The sequence below is a fragment of the Lissotriton helveticus genome, chromosome 6 (assembly GCF_964261635.1).
Source record: "Lissotriton helveticus chromosome 6, aLisHel1.1, whole genome shotgun sequence".
NCBI lineage: Eukaryota > Metazoa > Chordata > Amphibia > Caudata > Salamandridae > Lissotriton > Lissotriton helveticus.
The window spans coordinates 1,117,469,536-1,117,490,969 of record NC_136067.1 but is presented as its reverse complement, the minus strand read 5'-3'; positions in this window follow the sequence as shown (position 1 = coordinate 1,117,490,969).

The following is a 21,434-nucleotide window of genomic DNA, read 5'->3' as shown; positions in this document are numbered from 1 at the left end:
TACAACCAAAATTTATAGTAGAGTGACATATGTAGACGTAAAAGATGTCATTAGAAATGTTTAATTTATAATTGCATGTTTGAAAAGATTTGCACCAAGCAACTATACTTTAGCCTGTGCAGTGATTAGGAGTGAGGTGTTCTTTTCGACCTTTGCTCATATTTAGGTATTCTGTACAAACTGCCTAACTCGGATGTCATTTTAGAAATGTGTATTCCGTGTTAGATCATTTCCACTAAGAATAATAGACTTATTGAAACTGTAAAGAGCTAATGGTGATGTAGACTTATACATTTTACTTCAAATTAACTTGATATATGTTTTCACATTTGCTTACTAACTTTTGTTTCTGTGCTGAAACTCATAGTGTGTCTTTAGCTCAGGTAAGACAGTTCTCATGGGAACCTTCCCTCATGTAACAATTATGGTAGAAAACTGTATCAATCCAAATGACGAGCATGTAGACTGTGGGAATCAGAAGTAGATGCATCGTATGACCAACAACACCACCTTACGAGTTGTTCTGATTGGACATCAAGTGAGGACGTCTTTAAAGATTGATGCATGTGTTAGAAAGTTATAATAACAATTGTTCGTCGTTAGGTGAAAAGACACCTCTACATTCCCTTTTCCCATCCAGTGGTCTTGCTGCTGGATTTCTTCTCGGCCTGAGACTCTTCTTCTTGGAGAGCTGATTCCTTTTAGATACCTTGAGGTGATTTCCTTTAATAATATGTGATCAAAGCTGTGGCACAGCTCGATATTCTAAAACAGTTGGTACTGCAATTGTGGGAAACTCGGCTGAGTTTTTAAGATCTACTCTTCATGAGACGTTCGTTCTTAATTTACTGCTCTTTTCCAACGCAACTGTTTATGGGTTCAATTTAGAATAGGTCCCTTAGCTAGCTTACTGGATTTCTTTATGGAACAAGTCTTAATTGCTTATTTCTAATCTCCTCTCTTATATCTGTAAATTACTAAACTGAATAAGATATGTGAGATTCTAACCTTATTGATAAAAATAAAGCCTTTTAAAAGGATCTTAACAGCTCGTCATTGACTCATTGTAATTATAAATGTCCATGATGTTTGATTACTTAATCCCTATGGAGCTCTAATACTTTACACAGTGGAAAAGGCCCATCGACCTGTTCGGAACCTGAAGGATTTCCCATGGTGCCATTTGTATGTGGGTGTCTGTAAAGGTCTGAACAATTGAGGAGAGTCCATTAGGGCTACAGCAACCACAAGGTATGACAATCGATTTTTCCTATTAGACTTCAAACTATACCGCTAAGATCTACACTCACAGGAAGTTCTTTTATTACTGTAGACAAGGCACAAACCCTTTCATATAATCCTGAAAATGAAATTATTTGCTTTACATTTTTTTAAAATTTTGAAGCAGCTTGTAAAAATGTATTGACATTATAATATATGCTGTTTTAGTAATATTGTTTTAATGGTTTTGTTCTGAAGAGGTAAGCTATAATATGTTTGTTTTAGAAAATGTATTCCCTCACATGTGGGACTAAAACAATAAAGTTATGTATGTCTGTCCAGGGCCGGACTGGCAACTTAAAGCAGCCCTGGCAAAATGATAAATTCAGCCCCCGATTGCACCACATGAGTCCTCCACTCACAGACTGCTAATCCAATATATGGATGGCACTTTTCTAAATCCTGCTACTCCAAATCGAAGCAGGATATTCCTTATCTACAATCTTTCCCTCCAGAATAATCAGCAAAATGTCAGATCCGCACGTTGTGTAGAGCCGCAATGTTTTCCAAAGTCTTGCATGACTAGTTGCTTTAGTCCAGATTTTTCCTTTACATACTGTGACTTGAAGTATGGGTGTTTTAGTGGGTTTTTTCAACACAAAATAAGGCTGATTCCTTCCGCCCTCATTGAGTTCTCAAGGTTCAAGAAAGTGGCATGATGTTTGTCAATAGTGTGCGTAAACCTCAAATGATCGTCCTTGCTGTTGACCCCTGCACGAATGATGTTGCTTCTGTTTCATTACCACGCCACACAATGAAGACATCATCAATGTAGCTCTTCCATGTTTTTATATGTGTGGTGTACAGGTTACTTTCATCAAAAATGTGGTCCTTCTCGAACTGTTGTACATAAAGGCACGCCATGCTGGGGGCAAAGGTGCTGCCCATTGACTTGCCTTTGATCTGATGATATATCACGTCTTCAAATTTGAAAAGTTTTCAGTGAGCGCCATTTCTGCGCAATCCATGATGAAATGCGGTGGGGTGGAGAATTCCCAGTCCATGTTAAAGAGAATCTGCTCCACCACTGTCAGTGTACGTCTCTGAGGAATGCTGGTGTACAACGCCTCTATATCCATCGTGATAAACAGGTCTTCCAATACGTTGATCACCACAATGTCCGTAAGAGCAGAGCCCTTCTATTTCACTTAGGTCCTGATGAATGCCACGGACCCAACTGGGCCACATGGCAGAAACATGTTGACCACACCCGCACTGGTGAGGGGACAATAAATTCCCCATCCCACCGTTCACTTGTTTTTAAAGAAACATATAGCTGCCTACCACATTACCATTATTTTGACAGCTATAATGGCCTTTTAACTTCCACTCACTTTACACGGGCCCTAACTTAGGGGCCTATTAGGATGGCGGACCCCAGAGGCGGAGGGACAGTCGGCAGGGGCAGCGGCGGTCCCTCCGTGCGAATTAGGATGTGACCGCCACCCTGGCGGTCACATCCCGTATTTTTAACATTGAGGCGGGTGCAACAAACGGCAGGCACCACGCGGTGCCTGCCGCTATGTTCATGTAAAAGCAGGGGGTACCATAGGTACCCCCCATGTGCACCCCCCACCCCCTGACACCCTGGGGGCCTGCAACAGGCCCCCAAACTGAAAAGACCGCATGCTTTTCCACTACGGTAAAGCCGCCGTGGAAAAGCATGTTTACGCATGCATCCTAATATGGCTGGCGGTGTCTGATAGACACCGCCACCATATTAGAGCTTTTCCGCCGCGGGGCCGTGGCGGAAAAGCTGCGGACGGTCTTCCCGACCCCCTGCCATCCTAATCCGGCGGGGGTCTTTTGAATCACCGCAGCGGTGAATCCGCATCCTCCGGGCCGGCGGTGGCTTCCGCCGGCCCGGAGGATGCGGATTCACCGCAATCATAATCGGGCCCTAAGTTTAGAAGTGCATCCCTGTCATCAGGTGTATGCCCTCTCTCCACCAAACCGAGTTTCTGGAGGGTGAGGACTGATCAATGATGAAGCCTGACACCAGGTGGTGTGTGAGACTAGTCCGTCACATTTCGTGAGATGCCTACACTAACAATCTAAATCTCCTGCACTTAGGTCACTATATCTGGGAGCGTCCTCCATTTTGTGTTGAACAGTTTATGTTGGAGGCTGGCCTGCTCCTAATGCCCCGCGCCTCTAGTTCCCTCCCCCTGGACCATCCGGAGGATAGTGTGATTACATTTTTTTGTGGGTTCACATGGCTACACGTTCGAGAATGCAGTTAATCATGCAGTATAAAACCTTGGCTCAGCAGAAGGAATTCCCTCTAAATATAAATTCTGCAACACATTCAGAACACTTCTCTTCTAAAGCCCAGCCTCCCCAATCCAATCAAAACATCTACTGTTGCTCTGAACAGTCACCCATGGGGTTTAAGTACACAAAGCTGCCCAGGTCTTTTCCCATTTGTCATGGAATGAGGTACAAATAAAAAGATGTAGAGAAGAGAAAGGCTCCTCTCCTCTAAAAAAAACTGCACATCAACCCAAAATATTTTCAACAACAGTTTACACTTCTAATCTGCCTCCTACACCTCCCACCCCAAGCACTGCAACCATAACTGTCCCTCTTCAGGTACATTATTTTCCTTATTCTAGCTTGCTTTTGATGAATACCTTTTCCTAGCAGACATTAACAAATACCTAGAGGAGTTTACAAATGATCGGGGAGCGGGTTAAATACCTGCTGCATCTATTAAGAAGAGTACTCACACAAATTGTGGGCCCGCTCAAAGTGCCACAGGTGTTGCCCTTGCAAACCATGTAAGGACAAGGTGTAAGTACACATGTAGCCAGCCTCAAGTGTCTTTCCCTGTAGCCAAGTGCAATGACATTAATAGCATGATGGGGCAGTGCATGACTTGAGCAGTTGTGCCATGCATGCGCTCTTCAAACCCCTCCTGTGCTTGCTCTGTTAAGGTGTGCAGGCGCCAAGATGTTTGATATTGGTGCACAAGTGCAGACGAGCACACATTTCCTGAAATCACCTCAAAAAAACATAAAACGGACATCATTGCAAGGTGCTCCGGGATGCGTGACTCGCCCCACCGCTTTAGTTGGCCAAAACTTGGCTCCTGGGGACTAAAACCGGCATCCAGAGGTTCAGCCTCCCAGGACATTGCCCGCTTGCCCAGCTGGCTTGTACGGCCATGTGTCTTTCTCACTATGGGAGATGTGGGAACTATCAGGCATATTTTTTCAATCTAGCACAGGAATGCTTCCTGGTTAGAGCTTACTAGGAATGGGTAGCACAGACTATTGCAGCCATCACAAAGTCACACTTAAGATGCCATCATTGATAATGGTATTGGGTTATGTAAAATGGGTTCCCAAGAGTATATGATGGTTGATGGTGATGTTGATATTGATAGCCCAGTGCAGATTGTTATACACCTAGATGAAAGGACTTACTCCAAAATTAGAATCTTGCTTCAAAGACGCTGATACCAACAAAATATACACAACAGATTATGCAGATCTACAAACGCCAGGGGCTCGACCATGGGATATCTGGTTCTGTCTTAAGCATTACTTAACTATGCATTAAGGTGGACAGGGATATGGACAATAAATAACAAAGGTATTTAGCCCCTTGCGTGCACACGATTGCCGGGAGCTGTCGCACACCACAGTACTCGTGTGCCGACGGCTCCTGGCTGTCTTGGCACATGACACAGGAAATCCCTCTGATGCAGGCACCAGAGGGATTTTCTTTCCTCCCAATTAGCCTCAGGAGCCGGGTAAGAGCTTCCCCAGCTCCCGAGGCACCCCCGGTTTCTGTGAAATAACGATTAGCGTGCACATCATGCTGTCATCATTTCATAGAAACCAAAACTAAAATGAGCCTTTAGGCTCATTTCAGTTTCACTTTCTATGTGCTCAGAGGGCTATCTCAGCCCCCCAAGCACGTAGAAAGATGGGAGAGGTATCATTGGAAAGGGGGGGAATCTCCCCTCCCTAGTGGACCCCTATTCGGGGATTGCCCTAGGAGGATGATTCCCAAGCCAGGATCCACCCACTAGAAACCAGGGAGGGGGAAGCGGCCCCTAGGGCAAGGGTCTTTGCTCACCCAATTAGTTTTGGCAACTACAGTCTTTCTGCCCCCCTGGGGCAGATGGGGGCAGTAGCCCTCAAGCTGTCACCGGGGGCAGAAAGCCAACTAGAAACCAGTTTTTTTTAAATTTCATATACGGGTGGCCCCTCCCAGAGAAATTCCAGTCTTTCAGCCCTCCGGGGGCAGATGGGAGCAGTATCTCCCAATCTGACCCGGGTGGGCAGAAAGCCCACCAGAAACCAGGATTTCTTTTTTTAGTAATGTAGGGGTGGGGGCTGCCAAAACTGGGCATGACAATGCAACCCACTGGAGGAATTCCAGTCTTTCTGCCTCCCTGGGGGGCAGACGGAGGCAGTAGCCCACTAGAAGCCAGGGATTTTTTTACACTTGATTTAGGGGTGGGCGCTGCCCAAGATGTGCAGGCCAATGCAACCCCCCCAAAAAAAATGCAACAGTCTGCCTGCTCCCCCCCCCCCGGGGCAGATGAGCTATAATTTTACTAGGGAGATTGAGGGAAACGCAGTGAGGAAGGACATTTGTGCCGGCTCAGTGATTTTGCTCCAAAATATGTGGAAAATGTGTTTTTTCAGCTAATTTGGAGGTATGCAGGTATTCTAGGTAGGCAAACGGTGGGGGATGAAAGCCATACCTCGCTGAACTCCCACAGCCGTCGAGCCCGGGGACAAAAACCCAGGTAACCCCCCCCCCCCCTTGGAAAACAAAGGTGTTTTTGTGATAGGTAATTTTGATGTCTCCTCAATACGTTTTGGGCCCTTGCCTGTTGGGGATACTTGACCCACCCAGGCGAGTGAGGTATCATTTTTATGGGGAGACCTGGGGGAACGCTGGGGTTAGAACATTTGTGGATCCCTGCAGATTCCAGAACTTTCCCACACAGAAATTTGAGAAATATTTGATTTTTTCAGCTAAATTTCAGGGTAGGAAAACTTTGGGGGGTCCATGCAAGTCATACCTTGCTGGACTCCCCCGGGTGTTTAGTTTTCAGAAATGTGTGGGTTTGGTAAGTTCTCCAAAATGGCCGCCGAGCCCGGGGCCAAAAACCCAGGTGACCCTCCTTGCAAAACAAGGTTGTTTTGTGATAGGTAATTTTGATGGCTCCTCAATACGTTTTGGGCCCTGGGCCTCTAGTTTTCAGAAATATTTGAGTTTGGTCGGTTTCCCTAGATGGCCGCCAAGCCCGGTACCAAAAACTCATGTGTTCTCCCTTGCAAAAGCAGATTGTTTTGTGATAGATATTTTTTAGGTCTCCGCAATTGGTTTTGGGCCTTTGCCTGTCGTGGGTACCTTACCCACAAGAGTGAGGTGCCATTTTTATTGGGAGACCTGGGGAAATGCTGGATGGTAGGAAATTTGTGTCAGCCTGGTGATCCTACAACTTTCACACACAGAAATTTGAGAAAAGTTAGATTTTTTTCTACTAAATCTGAGGTTTGCAGGGGATTCTGGGTAGGGAAACGTTGGGGACCCATGCAAGTCATACCTCCCTGGACTCCCCTGGGCCTCTAGTTTTCAGAAATGTGTGGGTTTGGTAGGTTTCCCTAGATGTCCGCCAAGCCCTGAACCAAAAAGTTTTGTCTCCCCCCTTGCAAAACAAGGTCCTTTTCAGATACATAGGAGGCATCTGTGTTTTTGGTCCCAAGCTTGATGGCCATCTAGGGAAAACTACCAAATCCACATATTTCTGAAAACTAGAGACCCGGGGGAATACAGTGAGGTATGGCTTTTGTGGATCCCCCAATGTTTCCTTACCCAGAATTCCCTGCAAACCTCAAATTTTAATGGAAAAAATTAAATATTTCTAAAATTTCTTTGTGGGAAAGTTGTAGGATCACCGGGCTTACTCGAATTTCCTACCTCCCAGCATTCCCCCAGTTCTCCAGTTAAAAATGGTACCTCACACTTGTGGGTGGGTAAAGTACCCACGACAGACAAGGACCTAAAACTTCTTGTGGAGACATCATATTTACCTATCACAAAACAACCTAGTTTTGCAAAGGGGGTCACTGTGAAAATGTAGCGTATTCATTTTACGTTTTGGGCCGTTTCGTGTCACGGGCACTAGGCCGACCCACACAAGTGAGGCACCATTTTTCATGGAAGACTTTAAGGAATGCTGGGTGGGTAGAATTTTGTGGATCCACGCAGATTCCAGAACTTTTCCACACAGAAATGTGAGAAAAATGTGGGTTTTTTACAAAGTGAGGTTTGCAAGGAGTTCTGGCTAGCAGAACCTGGTGAGAGCCAGACAAGTCCCCCTCTCCTATATTCCCCTGGGTGTCTAACTTTAAAAAATGTATAGATTTGTTAGGTTTCCCTAGGTGCCAGCAGAGCTAGGGTTCAAAATCTGCAGCTAGGCACTCTGCAAGAAAAGGGTCAGTTTTCACTGTGAAAATATGGTGTCCACATTCGTTTTGGGCCTTTTCGTGTCATGGGCACTAGGCCTAACCACACATGTGAGGTACCATTTCTATTGGGAGACTTAGGTTTTCCCTACCCAGAATCCCCTGCAAACCTCACATTTTAATGAAAAAATAAAATATTTCTAAAATTTCTGTGTGGGAAAGTTGTAGGATCACCGGGCTGACACAAATTGCCTACCACCCAGCATTCCCCCAGGTCTCCAGATAAAAATGGTACCTCACTCTTGTGGGTGGGTCAAGTACCCACGACAGGAAAGGGCCCAAAACTTATTGTGGAGACATCATATTTACCTATCACAAAACAACCTGGTTTTGCAAAGGGGGGTCATCTGGATTTTTGGCCCCGGACTCGGTTGCCATCTTGGGAAACCTACCAAACCCACACATTGCTGAAATATAGACACCCGGGGGAGTCCAGCAAGGTAAGGCATGCGTGGGCCCCCATTGTTTTCCTACCCAGAATCCCCTGCAAACCTGAAATTTATCTGAAGAAATCAAATTTTTCTCAAATTTCTTTGTGGGAAAGTTCTGGAATCTGTATGGATCCACAAATTTCCTAATTCCAGCATTCCCCCAGGTCTCCTGATAAAAATATGTTTTCTTAGGTGCCAGCACTTTGCAAAAAAGGGGTCAGTTTTCACTGTGACAATGTAGCGTGTTCATGTTACGTTTTGGGCCGTTTCCTGTCACGGGCACTAGGCCGACCCACACAAGTGAGGAACCATTTTTCTTGGAAGACTTTAAGGAATGCGGGGTGGGTAGAATTTCGTGGATCAAAGCAGATTCCAGAACTTTTCCCCACAGAAATGTGAGGTAAATGTTTTTTTTTTACAAAGTGAGTTTTGCAAGGGATTCTGGCTAGCAGAACCTGGTGAGAGCCAGACAAGTCCCTCTCTCCTATATTCCCCTGGTTGTCTAACTTTAAAAAATGTATAGATTTGTTAGATTTTCCTAGGTGCCAGCAGAGCTAGGGTTCAAAATCTGCAGCTAGGCACTCTGCAAAAAAAGGGTCAGTTTTCACTGTGAAAATATGGTGTCCAGGTTCGTTTTGGGCCTTTTCGTGTCATGGGCACTAGGCCTACCCACACAAGTGAGGTACCATTTCTAATGGGATACTTAGGGTAACACAGAATTGAAAAGCAACTGTTATTACCTATTAACATTCGATGAATTTCTGTCTTCCAAATGAAAGACAATGTGTAAAAAAGAAGACACTGTAAAACATATCCTATAATTCTCATTGTAGTATGGGTACTCACAATTTCGGAAATGTGCAAATAGCTACAGTTTCTAAACTCTATATTTTGTTCCAATTTCAGAAATACATAGGTGTCTTTCATCCCGATTTTTCACTGTATATATTTTCCCAAATGAATTGCTATTTACCCGGTACATAATAAAAAAACATTGCAAGATGCTGCACAGTTATTGGCTCTGGGTTCGTTGGGTTCTTGGTGAGCCTACAAGTCCTATATATCCCCACAACCACAATTGTCCAGCAGATTTAACGGTATATTGCTTTCAAACATCTGTCATAATTAGAAGAAATTACAGGTGAAATGTTGGCACAAATGGCTGTTCTGTTCAACTCATTTATAATTTTCCCTATTTTCAACTGTTAGTTTCTATAAATAAACCTAGAAGGATCTACGCAAATGGCCCCTTTCTGAAGTTAGAATTGTTTCTATTTTTCTAAAATGTATAGCTTTTCAAGATCCATTATTGCTTTCATACCCATTTCTACCATTCAACTGGAAGAAGGATGAAAGCAAAAAAAAGCAAAAATAGGCTATGTTCCAGTTAAATGCCAAAACTGTGTAAAAAATGTTGGTTTTCTGACAAAAGTCTATCAGTCCCTGAAAGCTGGGAAAATTATGATTTCATCCTCATAAACTCTTTATTGATACCATTTGCAGGGAAAAAAACAGACACTTTCATTTGCAGCACTTTTTTCCCATTTTTCCACAAAAAAAACAGCTGTATTTTGGTTAGTTTCTGGGTCCCTTCAAGGGGAATCCACACACCTTGGGAAATTTTAGAATCCCCATGATGCTGGAAGAGAAGGACGCAAATTTGGCATGGATACCTTATGTGGTCAAAATGCTACAGGGGGCTAAGCGCAAACTACCTCAAATAGTCAAAAAAGGCTTAGCACGGGGGAAAGGTCTAGCAAAGAAGGGGTTTAAAGTATTCCTCGAATATGGATTGTAGTAAGAAGTACTTTGCTGTAATGAAGACACCATGTTTTCAGATAATCGTATCGTACCCAACTGGTATACCTGTGAACGTCAAGCCTAATACAGAGTTACAACCCAACTGATCATAATGCCTAACAGACATAATGTTAAATGCAGTACCTGATTCTATGCAACACTATCATGAAACTGATCAATACAATGCAAATGTTTACCTTAAGCATTACGCCTGCCTCAGAACATTTGGAGAGGAGCAACACTAGAACTAGTTTGAAAAAACAACAAATGAGGACATTATCATTTACTTGACCACACTACTGGTATGGGCACACAGGCGCTGCACAAGGGGAGAAAGGCATTAACATCTTGTTAATTTATGCAGAGAGGAGCACTATGGGATTGCTTGCAGTAGGGCACACAAGAACTGCTGAAAAGGTTGGTAGTGTTACACCAGGAAACATATATTTCCTATTTGCTGGTGCTGGACCAGGAGTCACCCGAAACCCACATGCCAGTGTGGGACATTAATGTGGCCCCCATGCGCACCCTATTCAAAACAATATTGAACCTGTGAATGACAGAAAGAGGAGTGCACCTGGATTTGACACCAGTGAGGAGACCTAAATGCTGCACCTGATCCTACTTGTACCCAGGATAAAAGAAGTAGAATTCAAGGGTTAGTTGGTTGACCACCAGTTAAGCTTCCGGGACATACGAACTGCAAGGAGCTCTTTTCCTAAAGAGCCCCAGCTAGACCTGTCTTGGACCCTTTAGGACGCTTTTGCTAGAGTGAGCCTTGACCTGCAATGGTACTTCCTAAGTTCCTGGGACCCTTGGCTATGTCAAAGTATAATCCTAATACCCTGAGAAACCTGGAACATAGAACATTTTGACTTCACATATCTCCAGGTAATTCTGTCAAAAGGTGTTGTGCCTGTGGGACAAAGATTAAGGTTTTTCCGCAACAGCAAATCTGTGTCAGAAGATGACCATGGTTAGCGCTAAAAGCTTTTTGTCTCTAAAGTCAATCTCCATTTACTTTTAGGTATACTTTGTAATTTTGTTCATTAAAAAATTCTCTATTATTTTAAATTGAGGATTTTTTTTCTGTTGTTGTTTTTTATTTTTGTTGTTTTGTCAATTTTTAAACTGTTTTGATACTTCTAAATGCAGTACACATTTTCTTAAGTTAAGCCTGTCTGCTCTGTGTGATAACTACCATGGGCAGGGCTCAGGTTTAAATTACTGAAATGTTACTGGATCAAACAAGAATTGTGCCATTTTTACTTGTGGTGTATTACCATCCACCCATCTAATAATCCAATTTCTCACAGCCACTGCTCTACTCTACCTCATGGCCATTAAGATCCGGTTGAGAACTAACTCAATAACCTAGGTTTAATGGTAAATTTCAAGAAGTCATTGTGCACTTTGGCTAAGTTAATCTGTCATATAAAACACAGCAAATTTACATTTAGCTCGTCTTTTAGAGAAATTCAAAATAATATAAAACTAAGAATTGCTTTAAGAAACCCTCATCTCTATTTAATACCAGTGAAGACAATGGTCCTGCATGCATTCTTCATTTAGTTCCCTTTTCTTGAGTCTACTATTAAGACATTAGAAGATTTTAATCTAATTGTTATGAGCAAGCTAATGCAAGATGTGATTGTTGAGTGTCTTACAATATTGGTATTAAGTCAGATACAAGTGTAATCAGCTGTGTAAATAACGTGGACAAGGTTGCAAAAGGATGGAAGTGGTTGCAGAAAGAATTGTCCCTCCACATCAACTAGTTGGGGTTCCTGGCCAACACCCATAATGGTCTGCTGACTTGTACGTCATGTTTCTCCATTCACCTTCAGGTGGAAAACAGGGCTTTGAAATTAGTGCCTGGAGAGGAAGTGGTGCTGAAAGGCCTTTGGTACCCTCCAGCTCATATGTGACCAAGCCCTATTGGCATCATAGGGGCACCAGAGACTGAACTAAACACCATTCTGTGATCACAGTCTTTGCAGACCCAAACATGATCTCTTAAGAGAACAGAAAATTAAAAAATCTTGTAAGCTAGAAATAGATGTATTTTCACCATAGTGAACCAATCTGAAAAGCTATGCTTGTCATCATTAGGTCTTGTGAAAGCCAAGACCTTTTGATTTTACGAAACCTGCATGTATAATATACTTATTTATCGGTACATTTAGGCTGCATTTTTCATCAATCAGGGTGTGTTGGACTTGGTCCTTTCTGCAGGGTCATTGCAAAAATATTTGTTTTCACCCTTCTGTTTCCTGAGTCAGTTTCTGTTGGCTTTTAGGGCTCTGCAGACTTTACCACTGCTAACCAGTGCTAAAGTGTTTGTGCTCTGTCCTTTAAACATGATAAAACTGGCTTACATCCAATTGACACATTTAACTTATTTATAAGTCCCTAGTAGAGTGGTACTACATGTACCCAAGCCTTGTAAATTAAATGCTACTAGTGGGCCTGTAGCACTGATTGTGCTACCCACTTAAGAGGCCCTTTTACACATGTCTGAGGCCTGCCATTGCAACCTGTGTGCGCAGTTTTAAACTGCCATTTCAAACATGGCGTAATAAACTTTTTGCCTGGCCTAAACGTTCCTTTTTAAAAGATTTTTACATATCCTTGGAATGAAAAACACTTAAACTTGCATCTCAAAACTGCAAGGTCTGCCTCTCCCATATGATAACATTGGGTTACCTTATTGCATTTAATGAGTGATATGTTTTAATTGGGAGCAGGCAGAAATATTGAGTTTGGTGTCTAAATAATTGTAATTTAAAACCCTTTTTAAAAGTAAGGTTTCATTTTAAGTCACAATTGTGAAAATGCTACTTTTAGGAAGTTGGCATTCTTTTGTCCTGTAGCCTGCATTCTGGGTCACATGGCTAGGTGTAGCTGGCAGTTTGGCTTTGCATATTGCTACCAGACAATAAAACAAAGTAGAATAGTTGTCGGAAGGGTGGGCCAACTCGGACTGATTGAAGGGGAGGAGCTGGCACTAATCACACTAGCACATCACAAAATATCTGCCTGAGCAAACTCTTTAAGAGTTTGACACTAGTCTTTTGTGACTCCAGACAAGTGGGGGCCAGGGTAGAGATGAAGGAAATTCTAAACAACTCTGGGGGTGGAAACCTCCAGGACCTTTTCCTACTTCAAAATGGGCACCAGGTATAAAAAGTGGATCCTCAGATTCACCTCCTTGGCACACCTCTGGACCTGTAGAAGACATAGAAAGACTGCTGTACTGCTCTGTAAGAAGGACTGCTACTATGTTAATATGTTGCCATGCTGCCCTGCTGCCTGAGTGAAAAGAACTGAACCTACATCTTGAACCCACGACCTCCAGAGTGACTCCAAGGTTTAGTTGGCTGGCCGTCTGATCTGAGCCTCAGGGAGAGAAAAGGCTCAATCCACCTTGAACCCACCACCTGGAATCTGGCTGCTGTGAGTTCTACCCCTAAGTGGTGCACACCCAGTCCTGAACCCTTGGAAGTGGGCCCAGAGGTGCTCTGCCAGCCTAGCTGTGGTCCTGTGAGAAGAACAGACACAATGTGACGCATCTCCTTTCAACAGCATTGGAACTGCTGCTGCATGAGTCGTCCCAATGCAGAACCTCACCTGACGTATCCTTGATGCAGGCCTTTGCATCGCAAGCCCCTCATTGACAGCATTCTCGAAGAAGATACAGGACCTTACATCACAGTCCCACAGCTTCTTCAGCACTGCTACTGCATGACGCAGCCACAAAGCAGGACCTCGCAATGATGTGCACCCAGGATTGAAGGTACTTTGTTCAGGGGGCCTAACTTGGTCCATCTATACAACCGCCACTCCATCGTGGTTGGCCTGAACTTTCAAATTTGTTCTGGCCAATTGTGACCAGATAACCACAGCTGGCGCTTTGTGCTTTTAGGCGCTACTTTTACTTAAAACTATGAATTTGAGTATTTCTGATTCTACCAATTGGATTTTTCTTGTTGTGTCTCAAATAATGTATTAACTTATTAAATGTTACTCTATTTGTCTCAATAGGTGTGGGATTTTTCTTGTATTGTGTTTTCACTTCATTACTGTTTGAATTGCTGCATACATACTTTACACATTGCTTCTAAGTTAAGCCTGATTGCTTTGTGCCAAGCTTGTGACCCTGACAGAAATCATGGCATCCGCTTGGGTAGGGGTTCTCCCCCTTCTCAACCAGCAACCCAATTTCCTATAGGCTGCTATTGTGTTATTCCCATTTTTTTGTCCACTCCAGCTTACAGCATGGAGACATGGATCAGTCAATTCAGCCATTGGCTAACTTCTCAATGAGTGACCGCATTCTGCCTTTTCAAAGATAGCACACCCTCATACAAAGTAATTCCCTTCCATGGCAACATTTCTTGCTGTTATTTATTTCTTTTAAATTCAGAAGGTTTTGTCAGCTCCTCAATTATAAAGTTTTGCAATACACAATGACAAAAGAAAACAAAAATTGACAAAGGCAAAAGGCTGGTAGTTAATATCAGACTATTTGCATTTGCTAATGCGACTTAAGCTATATGTGCATGTCACATTGTCTATTTTTACATATAAACAAGACAACATGACATTTAGTTCAATTGAGTCTATTTTTTGTGTTTAGTATAATTTCATTCAGTTTAATGAAGTTTGGGCTGGTTTAGAGAATGGTGCACTCTTCAAACCTAAGTGTTTTTTGGGCATACAATTCATTCCATTTGACCAGGAAAAATGGCTACAAACCATAATGTGTAGGTTTTAAAGGCTTCTAAATTTTACAGTTGAAATAACCATAATTTTTTAGTCATACCAATGCATGTCACAAACTGCCAGAAGTACTATTATTCTGGTCGCACAAAGCGACTGCAAATTGCAAAGCAATTTGTTTGCAACCAATAATTTATTTTGTGAGCTGTATTTTATACTAAGTCAATTAGCAAAACAAGGATTCAGAGTTGATCATGGTTCAGTCTACCCAAATAAAATTCATTAGGTAGGTCACAGCTTGAATCTCCCTCTGATTGGCCACAATAACAGAGGTGGTGGCCTGCTAGGATGAGAAGACCACCATTCCTGTGACTGCTTTTAAATAAAGAAAACATTTTTTTTAACTTGTCAAATTTCTCTGAGGGGAACCAGAGCTGATTAAAAAAAAAATCTGAAAGTTTCATTGAGAGATGGTAATAGTCCGGTGGATCACAGCCTAGTCTTTTTGAAACTTTTACCTCAGTTAGCAAAGTGGAAGAAACTCAAAGGGAACCACTTCTCTTGGGACAATCAGCTACCACCCCAACTTGGGGGCTGGTAACTTTGCAATGGTTTTTGACCGAAATTACATTGGTAAACCACCGATCCATATCGATTGCAATTAGAATTTGGAAGGGACGCTGACAAAACGCCCTTTTTAAATTGCAACTCACAATCAATTTCAAAATCCGTTTTTCGAGTTGGTAAAACTTTACTGACACCTGGGGTGGATTTAGTATATACTATAAAACATTTTAGTGATCACAAACTGACAAACTTGGCCAATCTCCGGGTTTGCAACCACTAAGAAGTTTAGCACATCTGGCTCCAACGTTCTCTATTTGCCAACTGCAAATATGAAGAAAAAAAACATATCCGTGAGCCCACGGGATTGAGATTTTTCTTACTATCAGCGCCTCCAGCCTGGAAAAAATGTAAAATGTACCAGAGGTAATTTTACTACTAATGGGTATTCTTTTGTAAATGCAGCTTTTATGCATCAAAGAAATTGGATTATTGAAGGCTTTTACAGCATCTATCACAAGTATGTTGCAAATGAAACCTTAAATTGGGAAATTAATTGACACATTGACAAATCACACAAAATGCAGGTTTTATTTCTCTGCATATAGTACTAGTGTGATGCTTTTGAGACTTCGACAATCTTGCCTCTAAGTAGAGGCTGAAAGATATTTTTTACACCATATTCGGTAACCAGAGAATAAGATGGTATTAAAAACCAAGCACTGTCAAATGCATCAAGCCCAGCTTTAATGAGATAACCCGTGCCAAAACATGCATGCACCTATGCACACATGCTACGCCCTGTGTCCATTCCGAGGACCTCTGCGCAGCCACACTTCATAGAGTGACCCAGGGGCATATTATCAAGCAGGGCGATAGGCAATTATCGCCGCTTTAGCAGCCGTTTTCAACGGCTAAGCGGCGATAATTCTATCGCCCTATTAGCAAGCTGTCGCTAACTGATGTTAGCGACAGCTTTTAGGCGATAGCGAGCGGTTTGGGGCCCGCTTTGCATGTCAGCGATGTTTATCGCTAATGACATGCAAAGTGGGTGTACTCAACCAGTTAGCGACTGAAAGCAGTCGCTAACGTCGCTATCGCCTATTAGCAAGGCAGGCGTAGCGATGGAAATATTTGCGCTAAGCGCGAATATCTCCAAATACTAACACCTGCCCAGACCAGTTCTTAGCCATGTTATCCAATGGGAGGTGGATAACATGGCTAAGAGCATTTTGTCGCTAATGCGTGAATATCGCTGTATTCTCAGCGATATTCACGCATTTCGCCGCTATCGCTGGATATTTTAGCACAATGGAGAAAAACGTTGCTAATAGCATGTTTTCTCCGCTAACATATCCAGCGATAAAAAAATGCGCTAAGCACATTTTGCGATAAATATCGCTATTTCTTGGTAATATGCCCCCCAGTTCGGTGGACCCAGGATATACACATGCGTCACACTGTAGAAGAAAGACCATGAGATGGTGGCCAAATATACAGCCAAGAGAGAAACTAATGCAAAAATAAAACCATTTGTAATGTATTATTTGTAACGCTTCTTATTTTTAGAGTTATGTTCTGACAATGGATTTCAGGACTCGTGCACAACAATTTCTTGCATAATTGATATCTGGAATATTTCATGAATGGAGGCAATGAATAATAATAATAATAATACAGAGTTTTATAAAGCGCGAACAGCTACCTCACGAGGAGGTGTCCCGGCGCTATAGCAACAGTGTTGTGCCCGTTTAGGTAGAGAGCTGGAGTCTAACGTGGTGCCTAGCGTGGTTGGGCAAACAGCCAGGTTTTCAGTAATCGCTTGAAACATGCTTCGGATGGAGCCTGTTGGAGAGCAGGGGGTAGCGAGTTCCATAGTGCCGCCACATTGGCCGAGAAGGTGCGTCCACCTAACCTGGCTCTTTTTGCTCTAGGGGCTGTAATGCGTACACTGTTGTTGGATCTAAGGGACCGGGCTTGGGTGTATCTTGGTAGTCTAGCTTTCAGGTAATTTGGGCAGTTGCCGAACAGAGATCTAAAAGCCAGGGTGAGTGCTTTAAATTTAATTCTGCTTGCCACTGGTAACCAGTGAAGGGAAAGGAGATGCGGAGAGATAGAGTGCTTGTAAGGAATCCTCATTAAAAGTCTCGCAGCCGCATTTTGGACCATTTGGAGTTGTCGTATAAGATACTTTGGTAAGCCCAGATACAAGCCATTGGCGTAATCCAGCGTTGAAGTAACTGTGGCATGGATTACAGTTTTTCGGCAGCTAGTTGGTAAAAATCGGAGAATCTTGCAAAGATTTCTCAATTTGCTCATGCAGCAAACTGCCACTTGCTGGATGTGTGAAGCAAATGACAGCTTGTCGTCCCACCGGACTCCAAGATTTCTTGCTGAGTCGCTGGGCGAGGGGGCGTGTCCCATCTCTGCCGGCCACCATAGTTCAGATGGTGGAGGGGGGCTTTTTCCGAAAAAGATCACCTCTGTCTTGCTGGCATTGAGTTTTAGTTTATTGGTGTTCATCCAGCAGGCCACGTCTTGTAGGCACCCCTTCAGACTCAGAAAGGATGTCTCTGACACCTCTGAATATGGGAACACCAGCTGGGTGTCATCGGCGTATGAAATTGCCTTGATCCCCCAGTTGGCAATTAGCGTGAAGAGTGGAGCAAGGTAAACATTAAATAGGAGTGGGCTCAAGGCCGAACCCTGGGACACACCACAGCTGAGGGTTTTTGGAGAAGAGGAGACATTCTTTAGAGCCACCTTCTGAGTCCTTTGAGTCAGGTATGATTGTATCCACTCCAAAGCCTGGCTCTGGATGCCTAGCTTCGCCAGTCGCAGCAGCAGAATATTGTGGTCGACCGTATCAAAGGCGGCCGACAGATCCAGAAGCACCAATATAGCTGAGTCTCCCGAATCCATCGACCACCTCACTGACTCGGCCACCTCAATTAGTGCTGTTTCAGTGCTAAAGCCGGGTCTAAAGCCTGATTGTGTCTCATGTAATATTTTGTTTTGCTCAATAAATTGATTCAATTGGCGCTGGATAACTTTCTCAAGCATTTTGCCTGGTGCTGCCAGGAGGGAGATCGGGCGAAGATTGTTGAGGTCCTTGGGGTCCCCATTTGGTTTTTTCTTTAAGGGGAGTAGAGTAGCATGTTTCCAGATATTCGGGAATGTCCCCGAAGAGATGGATGAATTCCATATATGCTGAATAGTGGGGGCCACGAAGTCGGCTATGCAACTCCAAAGTTTGGGAGGGCATGGGTCGTCCGGCGAGCCCGATTTGCATCGGCTGAGTTCTAGCTTAACTGTACTCAGGTCTATCGGAGCAAATTGTGTCAAGATAGCGCGGTCCGATGTAGTGCCAGCTAGATCGTTTTTTTCCGTGATCTTCTCTGGGCCAAAGGACTCATAGACTTTCTTTATTTTAGAGTCAAAGAAGTCAGAGATGCTATTACAGAATGAGACCGATGGGAGGACATCCCTCTCAACACTCATAGGTTTAAAGAAAGACTGTACTATTTTGAAAGTTTCCCTACTTGGGTGTTCAGCTTGCTGAATAGAGTTCGCATAGAACTGTTTTTTTGCTTTTCTAATAGCTCTATGCAATTTTTTGGATGCTTCTGTAGAGGTTCGTAGTTTTTCCTCCATAAGCGCTCCAGTTTTTTGCAATCTGATTTTTGTAGTCTAAGCTCCTGAGAGAACCAGGGAGCAGATGGAGAGTCTCGTTTAGATGTAGCGGCCGTCGCCGGGGCAATATATGTTACCATATTGCCAATCCAGTCATTGAGTAGTCTGGCATCCGTCTCCACATTGGAGGTGAGGGTCGGAGGGTTCTGGGCAAGAACTGGACCCATGATATCGGGGACTAGTTTGCTCCATTGTCTTTTCATAAAAGAGCACTTGCTTGGCGCCGGTTTATCAACTGTTATTTTGATTAGGAATGGTATCAGAAAATGATCTGACCAAATTAGAGGTAGCGGTATATTTGCCGACACGTTTGGAATGTTGGTTATTATTAGGTCAAGCGTGTGGCCCGCTCTGTGTGTGGGGGCCTTATTAACGAGTCTGAGGTTAGCTGAGATCAATGTAGATCTCAGTAAATCTGCTGAAGGACAATCTGCCCTGTCCATGTGAACGTTGAAGTCTCCGACAACAAGAAACTGAGGGTGAAGGAGGGAGCTTTGTATGATCATATCCATCAGAGTAGTGAGGTTGGATTCTTTCCCCCCCGGAGAAATGAAGAGAATTAAACAGCAAATTACCTGTGAACTGAGGAGTATATACACTTTTTTATCATGTCATGCCCTGCACTCCCATGAAAAAAAAGATCCCAATCACGATGAACCCTTAACAGTACAAGTGTACATTTTACATTAGTACGGGAAGCACCCGATTAGGAGTTTGACATCTTAGAATGGGAAATAATGCTTCAATAGTGCATGGTGTTTTCCATTCAGAAGGCTTAAACAGTGCGTATGCGTTATTTTCTTAAACAATTTGTAGCAGTTTAAAATGTATAAGGTAGGAGCATCATATTTAAGTTCATACATTGCATTCCCTTCCTTTCCTCTTGCGCTGGTGCCCATTTGGCAGCCTAGTGCCAATGCAGGCACCATTGCAACATGGTGCAAGGGTGCCTGTGTAGCATGCAGGAAGGGGTGCCTTCCTGCACAAAAACAACTGTGGGAGGCATATTCTTCCTTCACAATGAGAAAGAGGAAGAAAGGAGAAGAAATAGAGATATTTCCCCTCGTTATGCCTCCCCTGGGAAGGTGTGAGATTTTTGCTCATTCCCAGGTTTACAAGTCCTTCTAAATATGGGATACATCAACATCCATGGGAGTTGCGTGGGAACACCCACACAATGCCCATTGATTGCCTACCCAGGGCAGAATAACGCATCATAGCGATTTACCCTGTGTTGTGTTGCTCCAGATTTTTTAAGCCACTTAGGATCAGGCAAAGTGGCTTTGCTTGGTTTAAAAAATCTGACTTAGAGGTTTGCATCAAGCATGTACCACACTACATGGTGCAAACATGATGCATCCCTCTCATAAATCAGCCCTACAGTTTTTTCCAATTGGCAATGCCGGTTTGGTCACAACCCTCTGTTTGAATACAAAACGTGATTTTCCTTGTCGTCATAATGGGCCCCGATATTCTTACATTACAAACTCAACAAAAAATAGTGAATGTGTGATATATGTGCATTTCAACAACACTACTGTGAATGACCTACACTTACTCAAAACAGGAGTGTGCTCACTTATTCAACAAACAAGTATGTGTGTGAAAAAATTCACCAAAAAAGGTTTTCTCGTGTCAGGCAATTCACTGAAAATGCAACTCAGAGTCCTCAGTGGACCACTCTCGAACCGTCCTTCGATATAATACATTTAAACATACATGTTCACTGATACAACACACATGACACCACCTGTTTGACTCGGACAGGACACTCCTAAAGGGAAATGGGGAGCCAGCACTAGCACAAGGAAGTGATTGGCACAATCACTGGATGAAGAAAACAACAACTCTGATACAACAATCCTAATGAAACTGGAGGAAAATACCCTTAACTGACATGCTGGATCAGGTATACACTAACACGTTCTCTAAAATCAATGAAGATGAACAACCTCTCTCTACAAAGTGCCTCCATTTGAACAACAGACAGTTCAATTAAGGTGGGAGCCTCAGCCACCTAAGTGCAGCAACTAAGCTAATCCCAACTCAGATCAGACATAGTGAACTACAGTACGCATGGGGTATTGCGTGAAGGCATGCCTGTCCCAATGAAATCCCATGATAGGGTCAGGCATGCCTTTACGCGATACACCATGCGCACTGCAGTTCTTGCTGTCTGAGTTGGGGGTTAGCTTAGCTGCTGTACTACTGTGGCTAAGGCTCGTGCCTTAATTGAATTTCCTCTAAGTCAGAGCATTGGAGGCTCAGGCTTTTAAGCAAAGTCACAAGTGCAGCCAGTCCAGCAGCAGGAGCAGGAAGGCAGCAGCGGCTAGGAGACTGGTGGCCAGGCTGCACTGCTATGGACAGCCGGCGCCGCCATATCCACCCATCAAGGAGGAGGCTCAGGTAAGGTAGGTCAAGCCTTACTATCTGGGGAGAGGGAGTTAAT